Below are 14,861 nucleotides of genomic sequence, written 5' to 3' on the forward strand. Positions count from 1 at the left end.
AAATAAATGATGTTCTGAAAATGAGGACTTTCAAATTAAATATTATATGTTTTATATAATCTTACTGTTCTTAAATTCTGGGACTAGGTATGAAAATATTCCCTTTTTGAATTCCTGTTGGGACTTTTGAATTCCACTGGGATTAGGGAATGAGGCACCTAAGGAAGTGTCCAGAATATGTACCATCATCTTAACTGAATTTAGTAAAAGGAAAAAAAAGCTCAAACTGTCTTTAGCTTTCAACAATGTTTTGGGCAGAGTAAAATTACTGTGATGGAAATATAAGTAAATATTTTGACTACATTTCTTATATGTATGATGCACCAAAATTGCATTATAAGTGTTTGGAGGTAGTTAAATAGTTACTCACAGTTGGCAATAATATGTCTAGATGATGTGAAACAGATAGGTTCTGCTTGTTATCAAATGGACTTTCTACCACTAGAGAAGAATTTAGCAAGAAATTCTTGAGCATTTGCAAACCTCCTTATAGCTTTCATTTACTTCTACCAAAAGTCTAGGTATCAAAAATAGAAAGGCATTGTGTGTGATTATCATTATCTTGATTATTGCTAAGATTGTAACCCTATTTACTATCAAGTGTGGAAGCCTCTTGTCTGTCTGAACTAAGAAATCCCATCCCTATTTTAGGATAGAGAGGATGCCGGCAAGATGGAGGACATGGTGACTGCTGGCCCTTCCTCCTCCCTGAGTCCGTATCAATCAGGAGACTCGGGCCAGAGACAGGATTAGTGGGAAGAACCCCTGTTGGAAAGGCACAGTTCTTTCAACTCTGGGACCTAAATCTCTGTCATGTGCTATCTTTTATCATTTCTTAAATGCAAATAAAAGATTAAAGGTGAATCCAATGAGCTGTAGTTTTGTATGAGTCCTTTTCATCTCATAATGAGCCATTCCTGGTTTAATGTAAGCAGCTGTAGAGGGACAGTCTGGTTCTGCTGCTAGGAAAGTAGATATGCAATTTTGGACATCCCAGGGGAGCAGGACAACTGGGAGTCATTGGATTACTGTCCATGGGACTTGCCTGAATCATACTGTCTTGGTGGGGTGGGGTTGGAATAGATACTGGTGCTGACGTAGGAAACTTAATAGATATTGAACTCTTTCTACATGCTAAGCTTATTATAGAATTTGCCTTGGATTTTATAATCAGATTATATATGCATAACAAACTCCTAAACACTATGTTCACATCTTGTGATATTTAACGATTACTACTTGCAAAATGTCAGACAGAGAAAGACAAATACCATATGATTTCACTTATATGTGGAATCTAAAAAACAAAACAAATGAACAAACAAAACAAAACAGAAACAGACTTATAAATACAGAGAAAAATCTGGTGGTTGCCAGAGGGAAGGGATCGGGGGGATGGGCAACATAGAAGAAGGGGATTAAAAGGCACAAACTTCCAGTTATAAAAAAATAAGACATGGGGATACAATGTACAGCATAGGGAATATAGTTAATTTAAAAAAAAAGATAAGTGCTGAAAATCTTTTAAAGACAATCCCTATGTACAGATTGTATTATGGGGAAGCTTATAAATTGAAGAAATTGAATTTGGAAATGCACTTACCTTTTGGAGTGATACGATTGAGAATTCAAAATACAATTTGCTTTAACCTATCAATATATGTTGTCTAATATATGTTCTTAACCTCATAAGAGAACAAAACTTTGAACCTACTTTTAAAGTGTTTCAATTTTATATGAATAGTGAACACTACCTATCTGTTGTATAGAAACTAAAGGTGATTTTGAAAAGATTTATAATCCATTTGTATGCATTTTCAACTTTAATGTTTTCTTGCACAAGAGTCCAAAATTGGTATTTTCTTCCCAATGTTTGTACATCATCAATAGTTTTATATTCAAGGAAACAATTTCCTTGAGATTGGTTTATCTTGTTTTTAACATTCTTCATCAGATATGCATATCTCTGATTACTCAAAAGAGCAAGGTAGGGAAAAAATATCATTATTATCCTCTTTTAAATGAAAAACTGAAGACCGTGTTTGCCACCTTCAGACCTTGCCCCTCTTTCATGGATTCTCATGGAATTGAGCCACATTTCTCTGAAGTGAATTTTCTTGCCAGCTATTTGAAATACTCTGCCTCTGGGCTCCTTGTAAGGATGTCTTTAAAAAACTGATCTTCAGTAGCCCTTAAGCATTGACATCTACTCTGGACTGAAGCAACCTTCTCACCCTACCATCAGGCAACACAGTGGATCCCCTAGGAAGCTGCCTGGACTAGTTCACGTTACATTAAGAAGGAGAAGCTGCTAATTTTGTTCTTCCTGGGAATAAGCACAAGAGTATAAGCATCCTTTGCTGAGGTTAAGGACTTCGGCCAGGTCTCTCTCTGGAACTTACATGAGTGGTTCGTGCCTGATTAAATGGACCCATAAGCCTTGAACTATAGTCAGCATTTAATTTAATTGAATAAACATTCATTGACCTATCACAGCTAGGTACTGGTACAAGGGATCATGTGATGAAACATGACAGACCTTTCTCAAATAGCTCACTACAAGCCATAATTAAAATGCAGGAGATGAGGGGAGTAAGTGCAACGTAAATGTATGTTCAAGGTACAGTATCAATACTGAATGAAAAAAAAGAACAGTTGCCTGTAGGAGTGTCCAGGAGAGTTAGCAGCTGGGTTGGAAGACCTGCAGGGATTCACTATGAGGAAATGGGGGATGCATAATTCCAGACAGAAGTATCAGCATCTGCAAGCCTGGAATAGTTGGAAAGATCCAGACATGGTCAGAACACGAATTGTTTGTATGTCTGAAGCAGAACTATGCAAGCTGAGGGGAAGGGGTGAAGGAGAGGGGAGAGGGGTCGTGATAAAGGAGCTAAGGGCCTTGAAGGCCTTGCATAAACCTAGGGCTATTTCCTGGAGTCCATGAAATAAGCATGCAGACTTATAAAGGAGAAGGAGACACAGTTAAATTTGCATTTTGTGAGGATCCTCTCAGCAGTGTGGTGCATAGGTGAGGAGAACTCAGAGGCTAATAGCCATGGGCAGAAAACAGACTGATTTTCCTATTTTAGGCCTAAAACAATGACATCTGATGTTACGATAATATCTCATCATCGGAACTAAGGGGTGGTATTGAAATGAACCAAGGAGATGAATACAAAAGAAGCCTGCTTGATAGTCCTGGTCACAGAGGGGAGGTAGATCATTCTGAATGTGCTTGTAACACCAGCAAAATAGGGACAGACATTTTTAAATGACTCGGCGGAGGTGAAATTGATAGACAATACACTGCACATGCTTGAAGTGAATACTTCAACAAGTTCTTATAATACGGTGTACCTGTGAATATATCACCACAATTACAATAGTGAACATATCTATCACCCCCACAAGTTGCCTTTTGCTCTTTTATCATTTTTCTCTGCCCACTTTTGCCCCTTCTCCGGCAACTGCTGATCAACTTTCTGTCACTGTGGATTAGTTTGCATTTTCTAGAGTTAAAATGCATGGAATTATACAATATGTGCTTTTTTCCCTCCAACTTTTCATTCAGCCTCCTTATTTTGAGATTCAACTGTGTGTGCACATCGATAGTTCCTTCCTTTCTATTGCTGAGTGTTCTTCCATAATAGGGTCATGCCACGTTTTGTTTATCCATTCACTAGTTGATGGAAATTTGAATTGTTCTTGGTTTTGGCTACTACCAACAAAACCACTGTGACATTTGTATGCAAGTCTTCGTATGGATATATGCCTTCTTTTCTTTTGCTTAAATGCCCCAGACTAGAATGAGTTCATCCTATGGTAAATGTAGGTTCCATTTTGTTTTGTTTTGTTTTGTTTTTTTAATTGCAAACTGTTTTCCAAAGTGGTTACATTTTGATGAGCAACGTATGAGAGTTCCAGTTTCTCCATATTCCTACCAACCCATATCATGGTTAGTCTTTTTTATTTTAGCCATTCTAATGGGTGTGTAATGATATCTCGTTGTGGTTTTAATTGCATTTCCCTAATGATGAAAAATGTTGAACATCTTTCACATCTGTATTTGACATCAGGATATCTTTTGATGGTGTTTGTTCAAATCTGCCCCCCCCTTTTTTAAATTTAGGTGGTTTGTTTTCTAGTTATTGTTCTTGAATAGTGAATTACATATGGTCAGAGGGAATTGGAGTTAAAGAATATAGTTTTTTGATGCCAGGAACTCCCTAGATCTTAACTTAGGCCATGAGTGGGCAGAGAGGGGTCGTGTCTCATGTAGGTAAGTGTTGTGTCACTACCCAATATTTGCATGCAGGTGGGTAAGAAATGTGATAGCCCAAAATAATTAATTATGAATTCATCAAGTTATTGATATCTCCATGACTTTCAAATGGTAATTTTCCAATAGAAAAAAAAAATCTGCTGGTAATTTAACCTTAGAGAATGTGATCAAACCAGGCAAAACTCTAGGTAGTCTTATGTTAAAGATTTCTATTATATACCTGATCTCAGATGTCTTCTCTCAGATCATTAGCATCTATATATTTCTCCCTTTGTCCTTAGAGTTGTTCACTGGGTGTATAGTACTGATCCAGATCAACATTTCTTGCCTCTCATTTTTTTAGCCACCAAAACTTTGGTTTTTGTTTATTTTCATCCCATTGTGTAAGAGCCCTATCTCAACTAGGTAACACTGGTGTATATATTTAATGCTTTGCTTGCCTAAGCAAGGCAATATCTTAGGCCAGTTAAAATGCACGCATCTCCAGAAAGCCCTTAGGAAGAAAATTTAATTATAGTAGCAGACTGATATAGGAGATGGTTTTACATACAGAACTTTTTTTACAGACAATCTTAAACTTGCATCATATGGATGGCTGGCTGCCTACATGTTGACTCCCCTCACATCATAATGTTATTGATAACTTACTCTTCTTTATTTCTTCTTACTTAATTGTCATTTATCATCAGTCTTGGTGAGAAAATAAGGACATAGAATAATAGAATCAGGAGAGGGAGGCAGATTGAATGTAGAGTGGAAGACAGAGTTTTTAATAATACTTATGAGTTTGGGCGCCTGGGTGGCTCAGTTGGTTAAGCGACTGCCTTCGGCTCAGGTCATGATCCTGGAGTCCCTGGATCGAGTCCCGCATCGGGCTCCCTGCTCGGCAGGGAGCCTGCTTCTCCCTCTGACCCTCCCCCCTCTCATGTGCTCTCTCTCTCTCATTCTGTCTCAAATAAATAAATAAAATCTTAAAAAAAAAAAATAAATAAATAATACTTATGAGTTTGAAATGTATTGGGAGCACTTAAAAGAGCAATTTTTATGTAAACTATAGAACCAAAAGCTGTATGTGAGGCAACTCCTATAAAATGAGTAATTGGGAATTTGGGGGGACTAAATTAAATTATGTCCCCCACCAAAAGATATGTTAGGGTTCTAACCTCAAGTACCTCAGAATTTGATCATATTTGGGAAAAGAGTTATAGCAGATGAAATTAGTTAAGATGAGGTCAAATTGGAGTAGAACAGGCCCTTAATCCAATCGGACTGGTGTCCTTATAAGAACAGAGAAGAGGATGTCAGGGCACCTGGGTGGCTCAGTCAGTTAGGCGTCTGCCTTCAGCTCAGATCATGATCCCAGTATCCTGGGATCAAGCCCTACATCAGGCTCACTGCTCAGCAGGGAGCCTGCTTCTCACTCTCCCTCTGCCACTGGCCCTGCTGTGCTCACTTGCTGCCTCCCTTTCTCTCTCTCTCTCTGTCAAATAAATAAATAAAATCTTAAAAAAAAAAAAAAGAACAGAGAGGATATGAGACAGACAGAGATTGGAAAGATCCAGCTGCAAGGCAAGAATTGCCAGCCACTACCAGGAGGTAGGAAAAGACAAAGAAGGATTCTATCCCGAGGCTTAGAGAGAACACAGCCTTCTCAATGCCTTGATTTTGGACTTTAAACTTCCAGACTGTGAGATAATAAATTCTATTGTTTTAAGTCACCTGGTTTGTACAGTACTTTGTAATGGCAGCCCTTGGAAACTAATACAATGAGCAAATATATATTTAATAGAGCTTTAGCAAATATATTTTAATAGAGCTTTAGCAATCATATGAAGATCTAGTTTACATACAAAAGCTTTCAATATTCACAAAGATAGCAGTGCCTTGGGGTAGAAAACTCCTTAAAGTTCTCATTTGCCCTCATATCCTGTGGGTTGTAGGTTGAGTTCCTTTGGAGAATTCCTACTGACGGTTACAGGTCTATGTTTTCAGTGACTCATTTCCTCATGTATAATAGCTTATCCCTTATTTTCAGGTCATTCTTCACACATGCTTCATAATCATTCTGTACAGACTGAGATGTGCTTTAACTCAGGGAGCTATCACAAGGCTGCCCAGACCAGGATGTGGACAGGCAGCACTGGTACTCGTGGCAAGTGGAAATCCTGAAAATGATGATGAGGGAGAGGACATGATGCATCTCTCACTTTTAAGAACATAAATTAAGTTGTTTTTAAAACAGAGAGGGAGGGAAGCCCATGAGTTAATAATTGTTGTTGAGAAATTGAGGACTAGGTTAGAGATAGGACGGACGGGACAGGGAGGCGGGCCAGCATGGGAGGAACTCTGCAGACAAACAAGCATGGCTGACAATGAGAGGAGAGAAGGAGAAAGAATGAAAAATGACACCAAGGAATAATTCCCTTTGAACAGACACTTTATCTGTATTCTTCTCTGCTTTCAAGAGTGATGACAAATGCTGGCAGAGGCCTGTGAAACTGTTTTCTCCTCTGGCTCTTTTATGTGCTGCTTCTGTTCCGTTCTCCCCTCTGTTGTCCTACACGCTGGAGCAGAAAGTGCTCGTCGGTCAGTTACTGTGTGGGCTCTGCTGTTTCCAAAACACAGAGCTTTCTTCTCTGCATCCTAGACTAGTTAAATTCATTCCAACCTCAATAAACAGATAATTAACAACTGAGTGTTATTTTTAGCCCAGGAAATGTGTTAGCCAAGATAGTCTGAGGAGCTGTTGTCAGGGAGGCAGAAAGGAGTTCAGTGGCAAGGAAAAGAGATTAGCAGGCATAAAGGAAATGACTTTATTCTTGACCTTGAGACTAGAGCGAAAAACTTGTCTGTTTATAGGATCTAACACATTTGAAACAAATATAACTCTTCACTTATATCATCTGTCTGTATAAATTGGCAGTGTAGATGAGAGACTCTGTTTTGTGATATCAACTGTTGTTTCTGGAAAGAAGGTATAAGGACACTCTATTTTGTACAATTTAATTTTCTCAGAAATATGTGCTTGATGTTATATGAAAAGAGATAGGGAAAGGAAGGGGAAAACAGAAGTGACTATATCCTTTCATCTTATAAGGATAACTAGTATCCATTCCCATTGTGTCTCTTCTTTCTCCCTTCTGGATTCTCATTGTAATGGAAGACAGTCCTCAGGAAATGTGTCCCCAGGAGACTCTGAGGAAAAGTAGAACACCCCTTGTGAACATGCCACTCCTGGGTGCAGAAACTGCTGGTGGCTCATCAGAGACTGGGGAAACAACCCATTGAGGGCTGGCCGGGATCAGGACCAAACTTGCTTCTGTTTCCATCTGCCATTCTCTCTTATTATTCACCTACATAATTCAATGGTCAAATGGTGGTTCCTTCAAAACTGCATCATTTTCTACCTCCATATCTCTACTCATTTTTAAGAAAACTTCTAGGTAGCCACCTAGAAATGACTGGCAGTTTTTCATCCATCTGCCATGATAGTTTAAAACAATCTTTCATATACACCCTGAACAGGGGTATTGATGAATAGATGTGGGATTTCTACCATCTGTGGCCCTTTGTGATTTCAGAGAACTAACAATATCTACTGACTCTACCTTCCCATGACCTAAAGTGCATTTTGTTTATTTGCCACGTTCGATAATTTAATGTATTCAACATTGGGTTTATCACCTCCCACCTTATTCCCTTTGCCTCTGCATTTTCAACTTCCCATTACTGCCCACTCATATCCCAGCTCAGTTGCCAAACTGATTTTGAATTTAGGCCCAGAAATGATGTAAGAAGTTAAATCCTGCCCCTGCCTCGCCAACACTATCAGATGGAGTTCAGTTGTCATCTTCCCTTCTGGATATGGAGACATCAGAAGTGGGGCCCTAGTAGTATGCTTTGAGCTATTCCTTGCATCCCAGTCTGCAAATGTGAATTTGACCTTTATGTCCAAGGAGAGTAATCGGGTGATGTGATGACTAGATAGGAGATTCTTGAACTTGATAGCACCAAGGGGTTTGTTGGCCCATATAGTCTGCAGAGGAGAGGCTCTAAAGTTTAGCAATTATATATTTTTGTAGAAGACTGTCAGTGACCTTGTATGTATATGGACATATGTGTGTATACACATATCCTCACACATGTAAATATATGTGTGTGTATATGTAATAATGGTAATACTTAGCATTTATTGAATATACAGTATCATCTAGGAACTGCTGTATTCTTCATGTATTAAGTTCAATTAATTTTACAATAACTTTATATGATAGGTGTTTCTATTATCCCTTACAGATCAGGAAAAAAGCACACTGAAAATTTAATAACTTATTAACGTCCTCACCATCAGGAAACAGCAGATCCAGGATTCAAACCCCAGTGGGCTCTTCCAAGGTTCATATCCTCTTTATCCTTACAATATCCAGATATATAATGTAAGAACACTATGATTTGCCATTTCACTTTAGAGTCATAATAAAGGCAGATGGTGATGCACAGAGTAAAGATCTGTCAGAAACTAGGTATGAGAATTTTTTTCTCCTTTCCTGATCCAGGTTCTTTATCATCTACTCATGTCTCTCCTATTCGTTGTGTCTCAGTGTTTCATGCTGGTGTAGGTCCTTTCAAGGCATTTCTATGGTCAATTAGTCAACTCGTATCTTCTGGCTACCAATGTACTACTGTCAGCTTTTCTACCTACACTACAGTTCGGTGACTTGATGGGCATTACTCCCTTAGTAATTTGGTGTGTATTCCTGTAATTAGATATTACACTAATCTGCACCATAGTATATGCACTAGATGTGTGACTATGCCTCTGACAGCAAAGGCATCTTCACCAACTAAATTTGCCTGTTCATAACCTCAATAAGAGGACTGACCTTAGTAAGGAAAGCAAAAAATAGAAAAATAGAAAAACTTAGAAAAACTGGAGGATTATCTTATATTACACAGAAAGTCTTCTTCTGTAAGACAGTGGTTCTTATCATTTGTCCCTGGACTAGCAACATCAGCCTCACGTGGCAACTTGGTAGAAATGCAGGGTTGAGGGCCTCGCTTTGAACATACTGATTCAGAAATATTGAGGTGGGGCTCAGGAATGTGGGTTTTTAACAAGCCTCTAGGCAATCCTGCTGCTTACTCGATTTTGAGAACCCTCCACTCTGTGGCTAGTTCCCTCACCCAACTTCTCATATCACTCACGGCTGGATTTAGCTTAAAACAAAGTCCCACACACATACACACACCACACCAAGCACCCCCACTCCTTCACACACAGACTTGCTCCTAGGATTTATAAGTGCTCAAATGTATACTTACATTGAATTAAAACTACTCTCTCAGCACTTATCAGATACAGTGGAGCTAAATAGAATTTCATTAGACACCAAATCCTTTAAACCAATGTTTATCGAATTTTAACATTCATAGGAATCATACCATCAAATGTCAGTCCTATTCAGCAGGTCCAATGTGGTGCCTAAGATTTTGCATTGTTGATGAGCTTCCAGCTGATGCCACACTGAGCGCAAGGACCTAGACTCAACCATTGCCTCAATAAACATTTTCACCTGTGTCTCAAAATATGGCTGTGGTTTCCCTTTACACTCTATCACTGGTATATTTACCATTGATAATGATCTTCTAGCACAAGGGATAGCTCATCTGAACATACCCGTCTCCATCCTCAAATATTTATCACGATATTCTCTAAATCTAAATTAAAATACATCCACCTACTACAGTGCCTGTCAAATTCTACCTATCATTTCAGACTTAACTTACAAATTCTGCTTCCTGTCTTCAGTTTTCCCAGATTACTTCACGTTGACACAATCCCTTCTATAGTCTCTACCTCTTTTTTAACATGTCGTATAATGCTCTGCATTAAGTTACACTAATCTGTACCATAGACCATGTGCTAGCTGTCTGAATTCTGTGCATCTGACAGCAAGGGCATCTTCACTGAACTGAATTTGCCTATTCATAACCTCAGTAAGAAGACTGACCTTAAGTGAGGAAAACAAAAAATAGAAAAAGAGGAAAAAATTAGAAAAACTGGTAGACTGGTCACATGATCAGTCCCCCACATATGTTGAGTTCCCAGAAGACAGACTTAACCGGTTCTTCCAGATCTTGGTCCTCTCCGCACTTATCTAGCCAATGTCCAACTCATAGATGATGCTATTGGCTTAATTAAATTAGGGGAGGACCAGGTGAAAATGATGTTTGATTAATAAAGTAGCAGCGTCTGATCAGTTATGCAGCATGGCTGGGCTCCAGGAGACTGGAACTGTTTTAATTAGGAACACAACTAGAGCTATCTCTAAGAAACAGGGAGAAGCCCAGATGGTTAAAGGGCATTGGTTAAAGGGCTATGAAGGAAATTAGGGACTGAAGTTGAAGAAAGCGTTTTTAGCTATGGACAAAATAATTCCCTAAAGCTCTTTGGCCTACAAATAATCCTTAAACCTTGCTATCAACATTACAAAATGAGCTGTTGAAAAGCATTGCTGGGCAGGGGAAATGAAACCCCAAAGGATATAGATTATTTTTTAATTGCTCAGAAATAAACAGTAAGACTCAGAGGAAATTGTGGTCCTTTTTAAGCAAAGAAACAAGATTGCCTGTATGTAAATCACTCTAATACATTCAACTCAAAACTTTCAACTCTCTTGAGACTCAACTCAATTGAGACTGACCGGTAACTATCCACCTTAGTCAAGATGCATAAAATAGCCAGGTTGGTTGTCCCCAGAATCTAGATTTTTGCTCTTATAGAGAATATGGCTGCAGTCTGAATCTTGGATATAAATTTTTAAACTAGAAAATATATTTAAAAACTGAAAAGATGAAGAAAGGACAAATACCAAGTAAATCTGATCAATAGTTATTTTAATTACTAGGGACCCATTAATTTTTTAACTCTCTTCTGTTGAGTATGTCCATATCTAGTTAATATTTAATTCCTCCCCATGTAGTAGTGAAGTTTCTTGTTTCTTTGGTTTTAGTTTTTGGGTTTTCTGTTTGTTTTTACTTTGTAGCTTTATCTTTTCATCATTTTTTTGTTTCCTTTATGGTATGGAGTGTTTTAGTATTTTGAGTAGTTGTTTTAAAAGCATTAATACTGGATCTCACTTTATTTGTAAAAATTAGATTTCAATAATCTTTACAGTTTTTTTAATATTTCAAAACTATGACTCAATGATTCTATATATAATCATGAGATCTGGCTTTTGAAACTTTTTTTAAAGGTTATTGAAAAGAGGGACAGAAAATTTTTCCTTTTTTTTTAAATGTCTTTTATAATTGCATGGCACAAATGTGAATTTGAATGTTCCTTATGTCTTAATATGAATTTTAATGTGATGACAGGAGTTGTGCTAGAATTGGCCAACAACTGTAGGGAGAAGGGAGACTGTAACTCAGTCCTGGAAGGGTAGTTCCTGTGACTCAATGTGCAGTAGAAAGATGATGCAGAGGAGGCAGGTGCAGTGGGCTCCCAGCATGTCGTGGGCAATGTGATGGCCCATCTGGAAAGGGCTTTGTTGGAATAGGCCAGTGGCAGGTGTCAGAGACCGGATAGCCCCCTCTCTGAGGGTATCTTCCAGAGGGAGTTGGGATAAAGCTGAGTGTTCCTCTAAATAATCCAAATAAACTAAGAGACGGCGGAGGGGGGTGGTGGAGGAGAAGAGAGAAAGAAAGACAGGAAGGAGGGGACAAAGAAGAAATGAAGTACACTGTGAAGCATGAAGGAAAGAAAAGAACCAAGAATAGAAGGGAGAAGGGACACATGAGTTAATGAAATGTTTGAATCCACATTAGCAATTAAAGACTAAAAAAATCCTGTAATCTAGAAATTTAATTCTTCTAATCTTATTTTGGTAACTAATTGAATGTGACACCCATTTTTTCATGGAAAATCTACTAATTAATAGCATACAATTTGGGGGGTGCTGGTATAGGCATGTAGTGAGCAGGGATACTAGAGAGAGGATGTAAAACCATAGCGAGGGAATTTAGATTTATGGTGATTCTTTTTGGGTTATTATATTATTCCTTTGGGTTATAGGAATACTTTTTGGGTTATTTCAATCCTAGGATTAGAACAGATTTGTAGTCAAATAATATCCACATTTGGGGAAACTTGTATATTATATACACTCATGCCTGCTCTTCTTATAGTCCTATTTCTATTCTTTACTTCTACATAAGACTCACTGTGTCTGTGTTTAGTAGAAAATCATGTACACTCTTCGTTTACTAAGCACAAATGTGTACTTTCCAATAATTAAAGAAAAAGACCTTTCAAGAAAAAACATTAGTAAAAATTAAGGCTAACCTAGTGCTTGGCAATGGCAGATGTTCTAGAAGGACTGAATAATTTGCTTCTTCTGGGTAATTTAACACAATCTATATGTATGTATTAGGCAACAGAAATATTTATCCAAGCAAACCTTAAATGCTCCTAATGAAATTATTTGTTCAGTTGTCCTGGGGTATCTCATGTTGTAATGAGATTTGGGACAAGAAGGGCAGAAGTGGTTGGTCCTAGAATTCGCGCAGGTCATGTTAAACAAAGTACATAACTTTCTTTTACATTTTCTGCATGCGTTAAATATGTTATTCATACTTAGTCCCTTACAATGTTTCTTCAATTTGTGAGGATTAATGAGATATTACAGCAACTGTTTGTTAGATCTTGCATTTTCTGTAAGCTTAACTCCCTTTTACTAAGGCCTTTCACCTGTGCTAAACTGTATGAGGAATGTTTTATATGAAAAACTAGAAAGAAGATGATAGACTGATTTGTTTATAAAATGCTGATGGGAAGGATCGTGTATGTGTGTTGGAGTGGCAACTCTTAAAAAGAAGAGGGCTTGGGGCGCCTGGATGGCTCAGATGGTTAAGCGTCTGCCTTCGGCTCAGGTCATGATCCCAGGGTCCTGGGATCGAGTCCCGCATCGGGCTCTCTGCTCCTTGAGAGCCTGCTTCTCCCTCTGCCTCTCTCTCTCTCTCTCTCTCTCTGTCTCTCATGAATAAATAAATAAAATCTTTAAAAAAAAAAAAAGAAGAGGGCTTGTTAATGACTTACAGCACTCCTTGCCATTATTCTGCAGATATATCAGCAAGAACTCTATTTTGACTTTCAAATACCTGACTTTGACCAGAATAATAGTCAAGGATGGTGTTAAGAAAAGCTATTCTTTCAATTATAAAATTTGATTTTACTAATTACTTACAAAGTAATAAAGACAGTCCTCATCATCCCAGTCTTAAAGAAATGCATTTTTATTTTATCTATATTTACTTAGCCCATTATTATACATTTGATTTGATTTATTACATATTTCTTTGCCCACTATGTCCTTTGATGAGCAGAGTATCCAAGACAAGGTGATGAGAAACAGTTGCGTGAGAAATCATTTCATGTCCAGCCCATATGTTTGCACAGCTCAACTATTGAATTGCTCTTTTAGTCAATTTTCTTGTCTCTCTTTTCACTCTCAAACAGCTTTTAGTTTGCGATAATCAAGGATCTTTATGTGAACTCCAGGATTTTTTGCTTGCTTACCATCAGAAAAGAGTAAGGGCAAAGTCTTGTCTAAAGGAGATCCACACAGGCTAAGGCTGAAAAAGAAATACGTTGCCAATAGAACTTTCCCAAGTCCCTTACAAGAAACTAAAGCTTCTACTGCAGTCAAACTGCCCATAGGGCATCCCTTAAACACTTCTTGCTGGCATATGTTCTCTCTCTCCCACCATACCTTACCTTAACTGCCTTTCCCTCTCTTCTCTGCTTATACAAATCTGCCCCTTCAGAGCCCACATCTACTCGGAAGTGTTCTTGGACAATTCCGTCTGGAAGAAATAACTCCCTCTGAATTTATATAATGCCTAGCTGTCAGTCCCAGTGAGAAAGGTAGTGTGCAGAAAAAAAAAAAAAATCCTGGACCAGTTAGTCTAATATTTTATCATTTACTAGATATGTAACCTTGAGTAAATTGACTAACTTCTTGTAACACCCTCAATCCTCATCCTTAAAAGAGAGTAAGGTCTATACCATATCTCCAACATGTTGTCAGGATAAAATGATGTTATGTTTGTGAAATGTTTGGTATATGGTAATTGATTATACTTAGGCAAAGTATCTGTTTTTTTTTTTAAAGATTTTATTTATTTATTTATTTGACAGAGAGAGAGATAGCTAGAGCAGGAACACAAGCAGGGGGAGTGGGAGAGGGAGAGGCAGGCTTCCTGCCGAGCAGGGAGCCCGATGTGGGACTCGATCCCAGGACCCCAGGATCATGACCTGAGCCGAAGTTCAGACGCTTAACGACTGAGCCACCCAGGCGCCCGGCAAAGTATCTGTTTTATTTCCACCAAATTCAGCTATGATGATCAAAATTCTGGTAATACTAATTTGCTTTCATGTATGTTTTTCTTATTGCCTCAACCTAATTGAAAGTATATTTACTTTTTCTAATGATGAAAGTAGTAGGTGTTTATCAGAAAATGTTAAAAGTACACCCAAATATAAAAATGAAAATCTAGTATAATGTCATTACTAGAAAAT

At 38.1% G+C, this 14,861-nt stretch overlaps 1 protein-coding gene across 1 annotated transcript in view; it reads left to right on the top strand.

Annotated features, from left to right (window-relative positions):
* TRPC4 (transient receptor potential cation channel subfamily C member 4) overlaps positions 1–14,861 on the top strand; it is a 193,936-nt gene that overhangs the window by 123,607 nt on the left and 55,468 nt on the right. The gene's annotated exons all lie outside the window — the stretch shown is intronic.

The sequence above is a fragment of the Neomonachus schauinslandi genome, chromosome 3 (genome assembly GCF_002201575.2).
Source record: "Neomonachus schauinslandi chromosome 3, ASM220157v2, whole genome shotgun sequence".
NCBI classification, from domain to species: domain Eukaryota; kingdom Metazoa; phylum Chordata; class Mammalia; order Carnivora; family Phocidae; genus Neomonachus; species Neomonachus schauinslandi.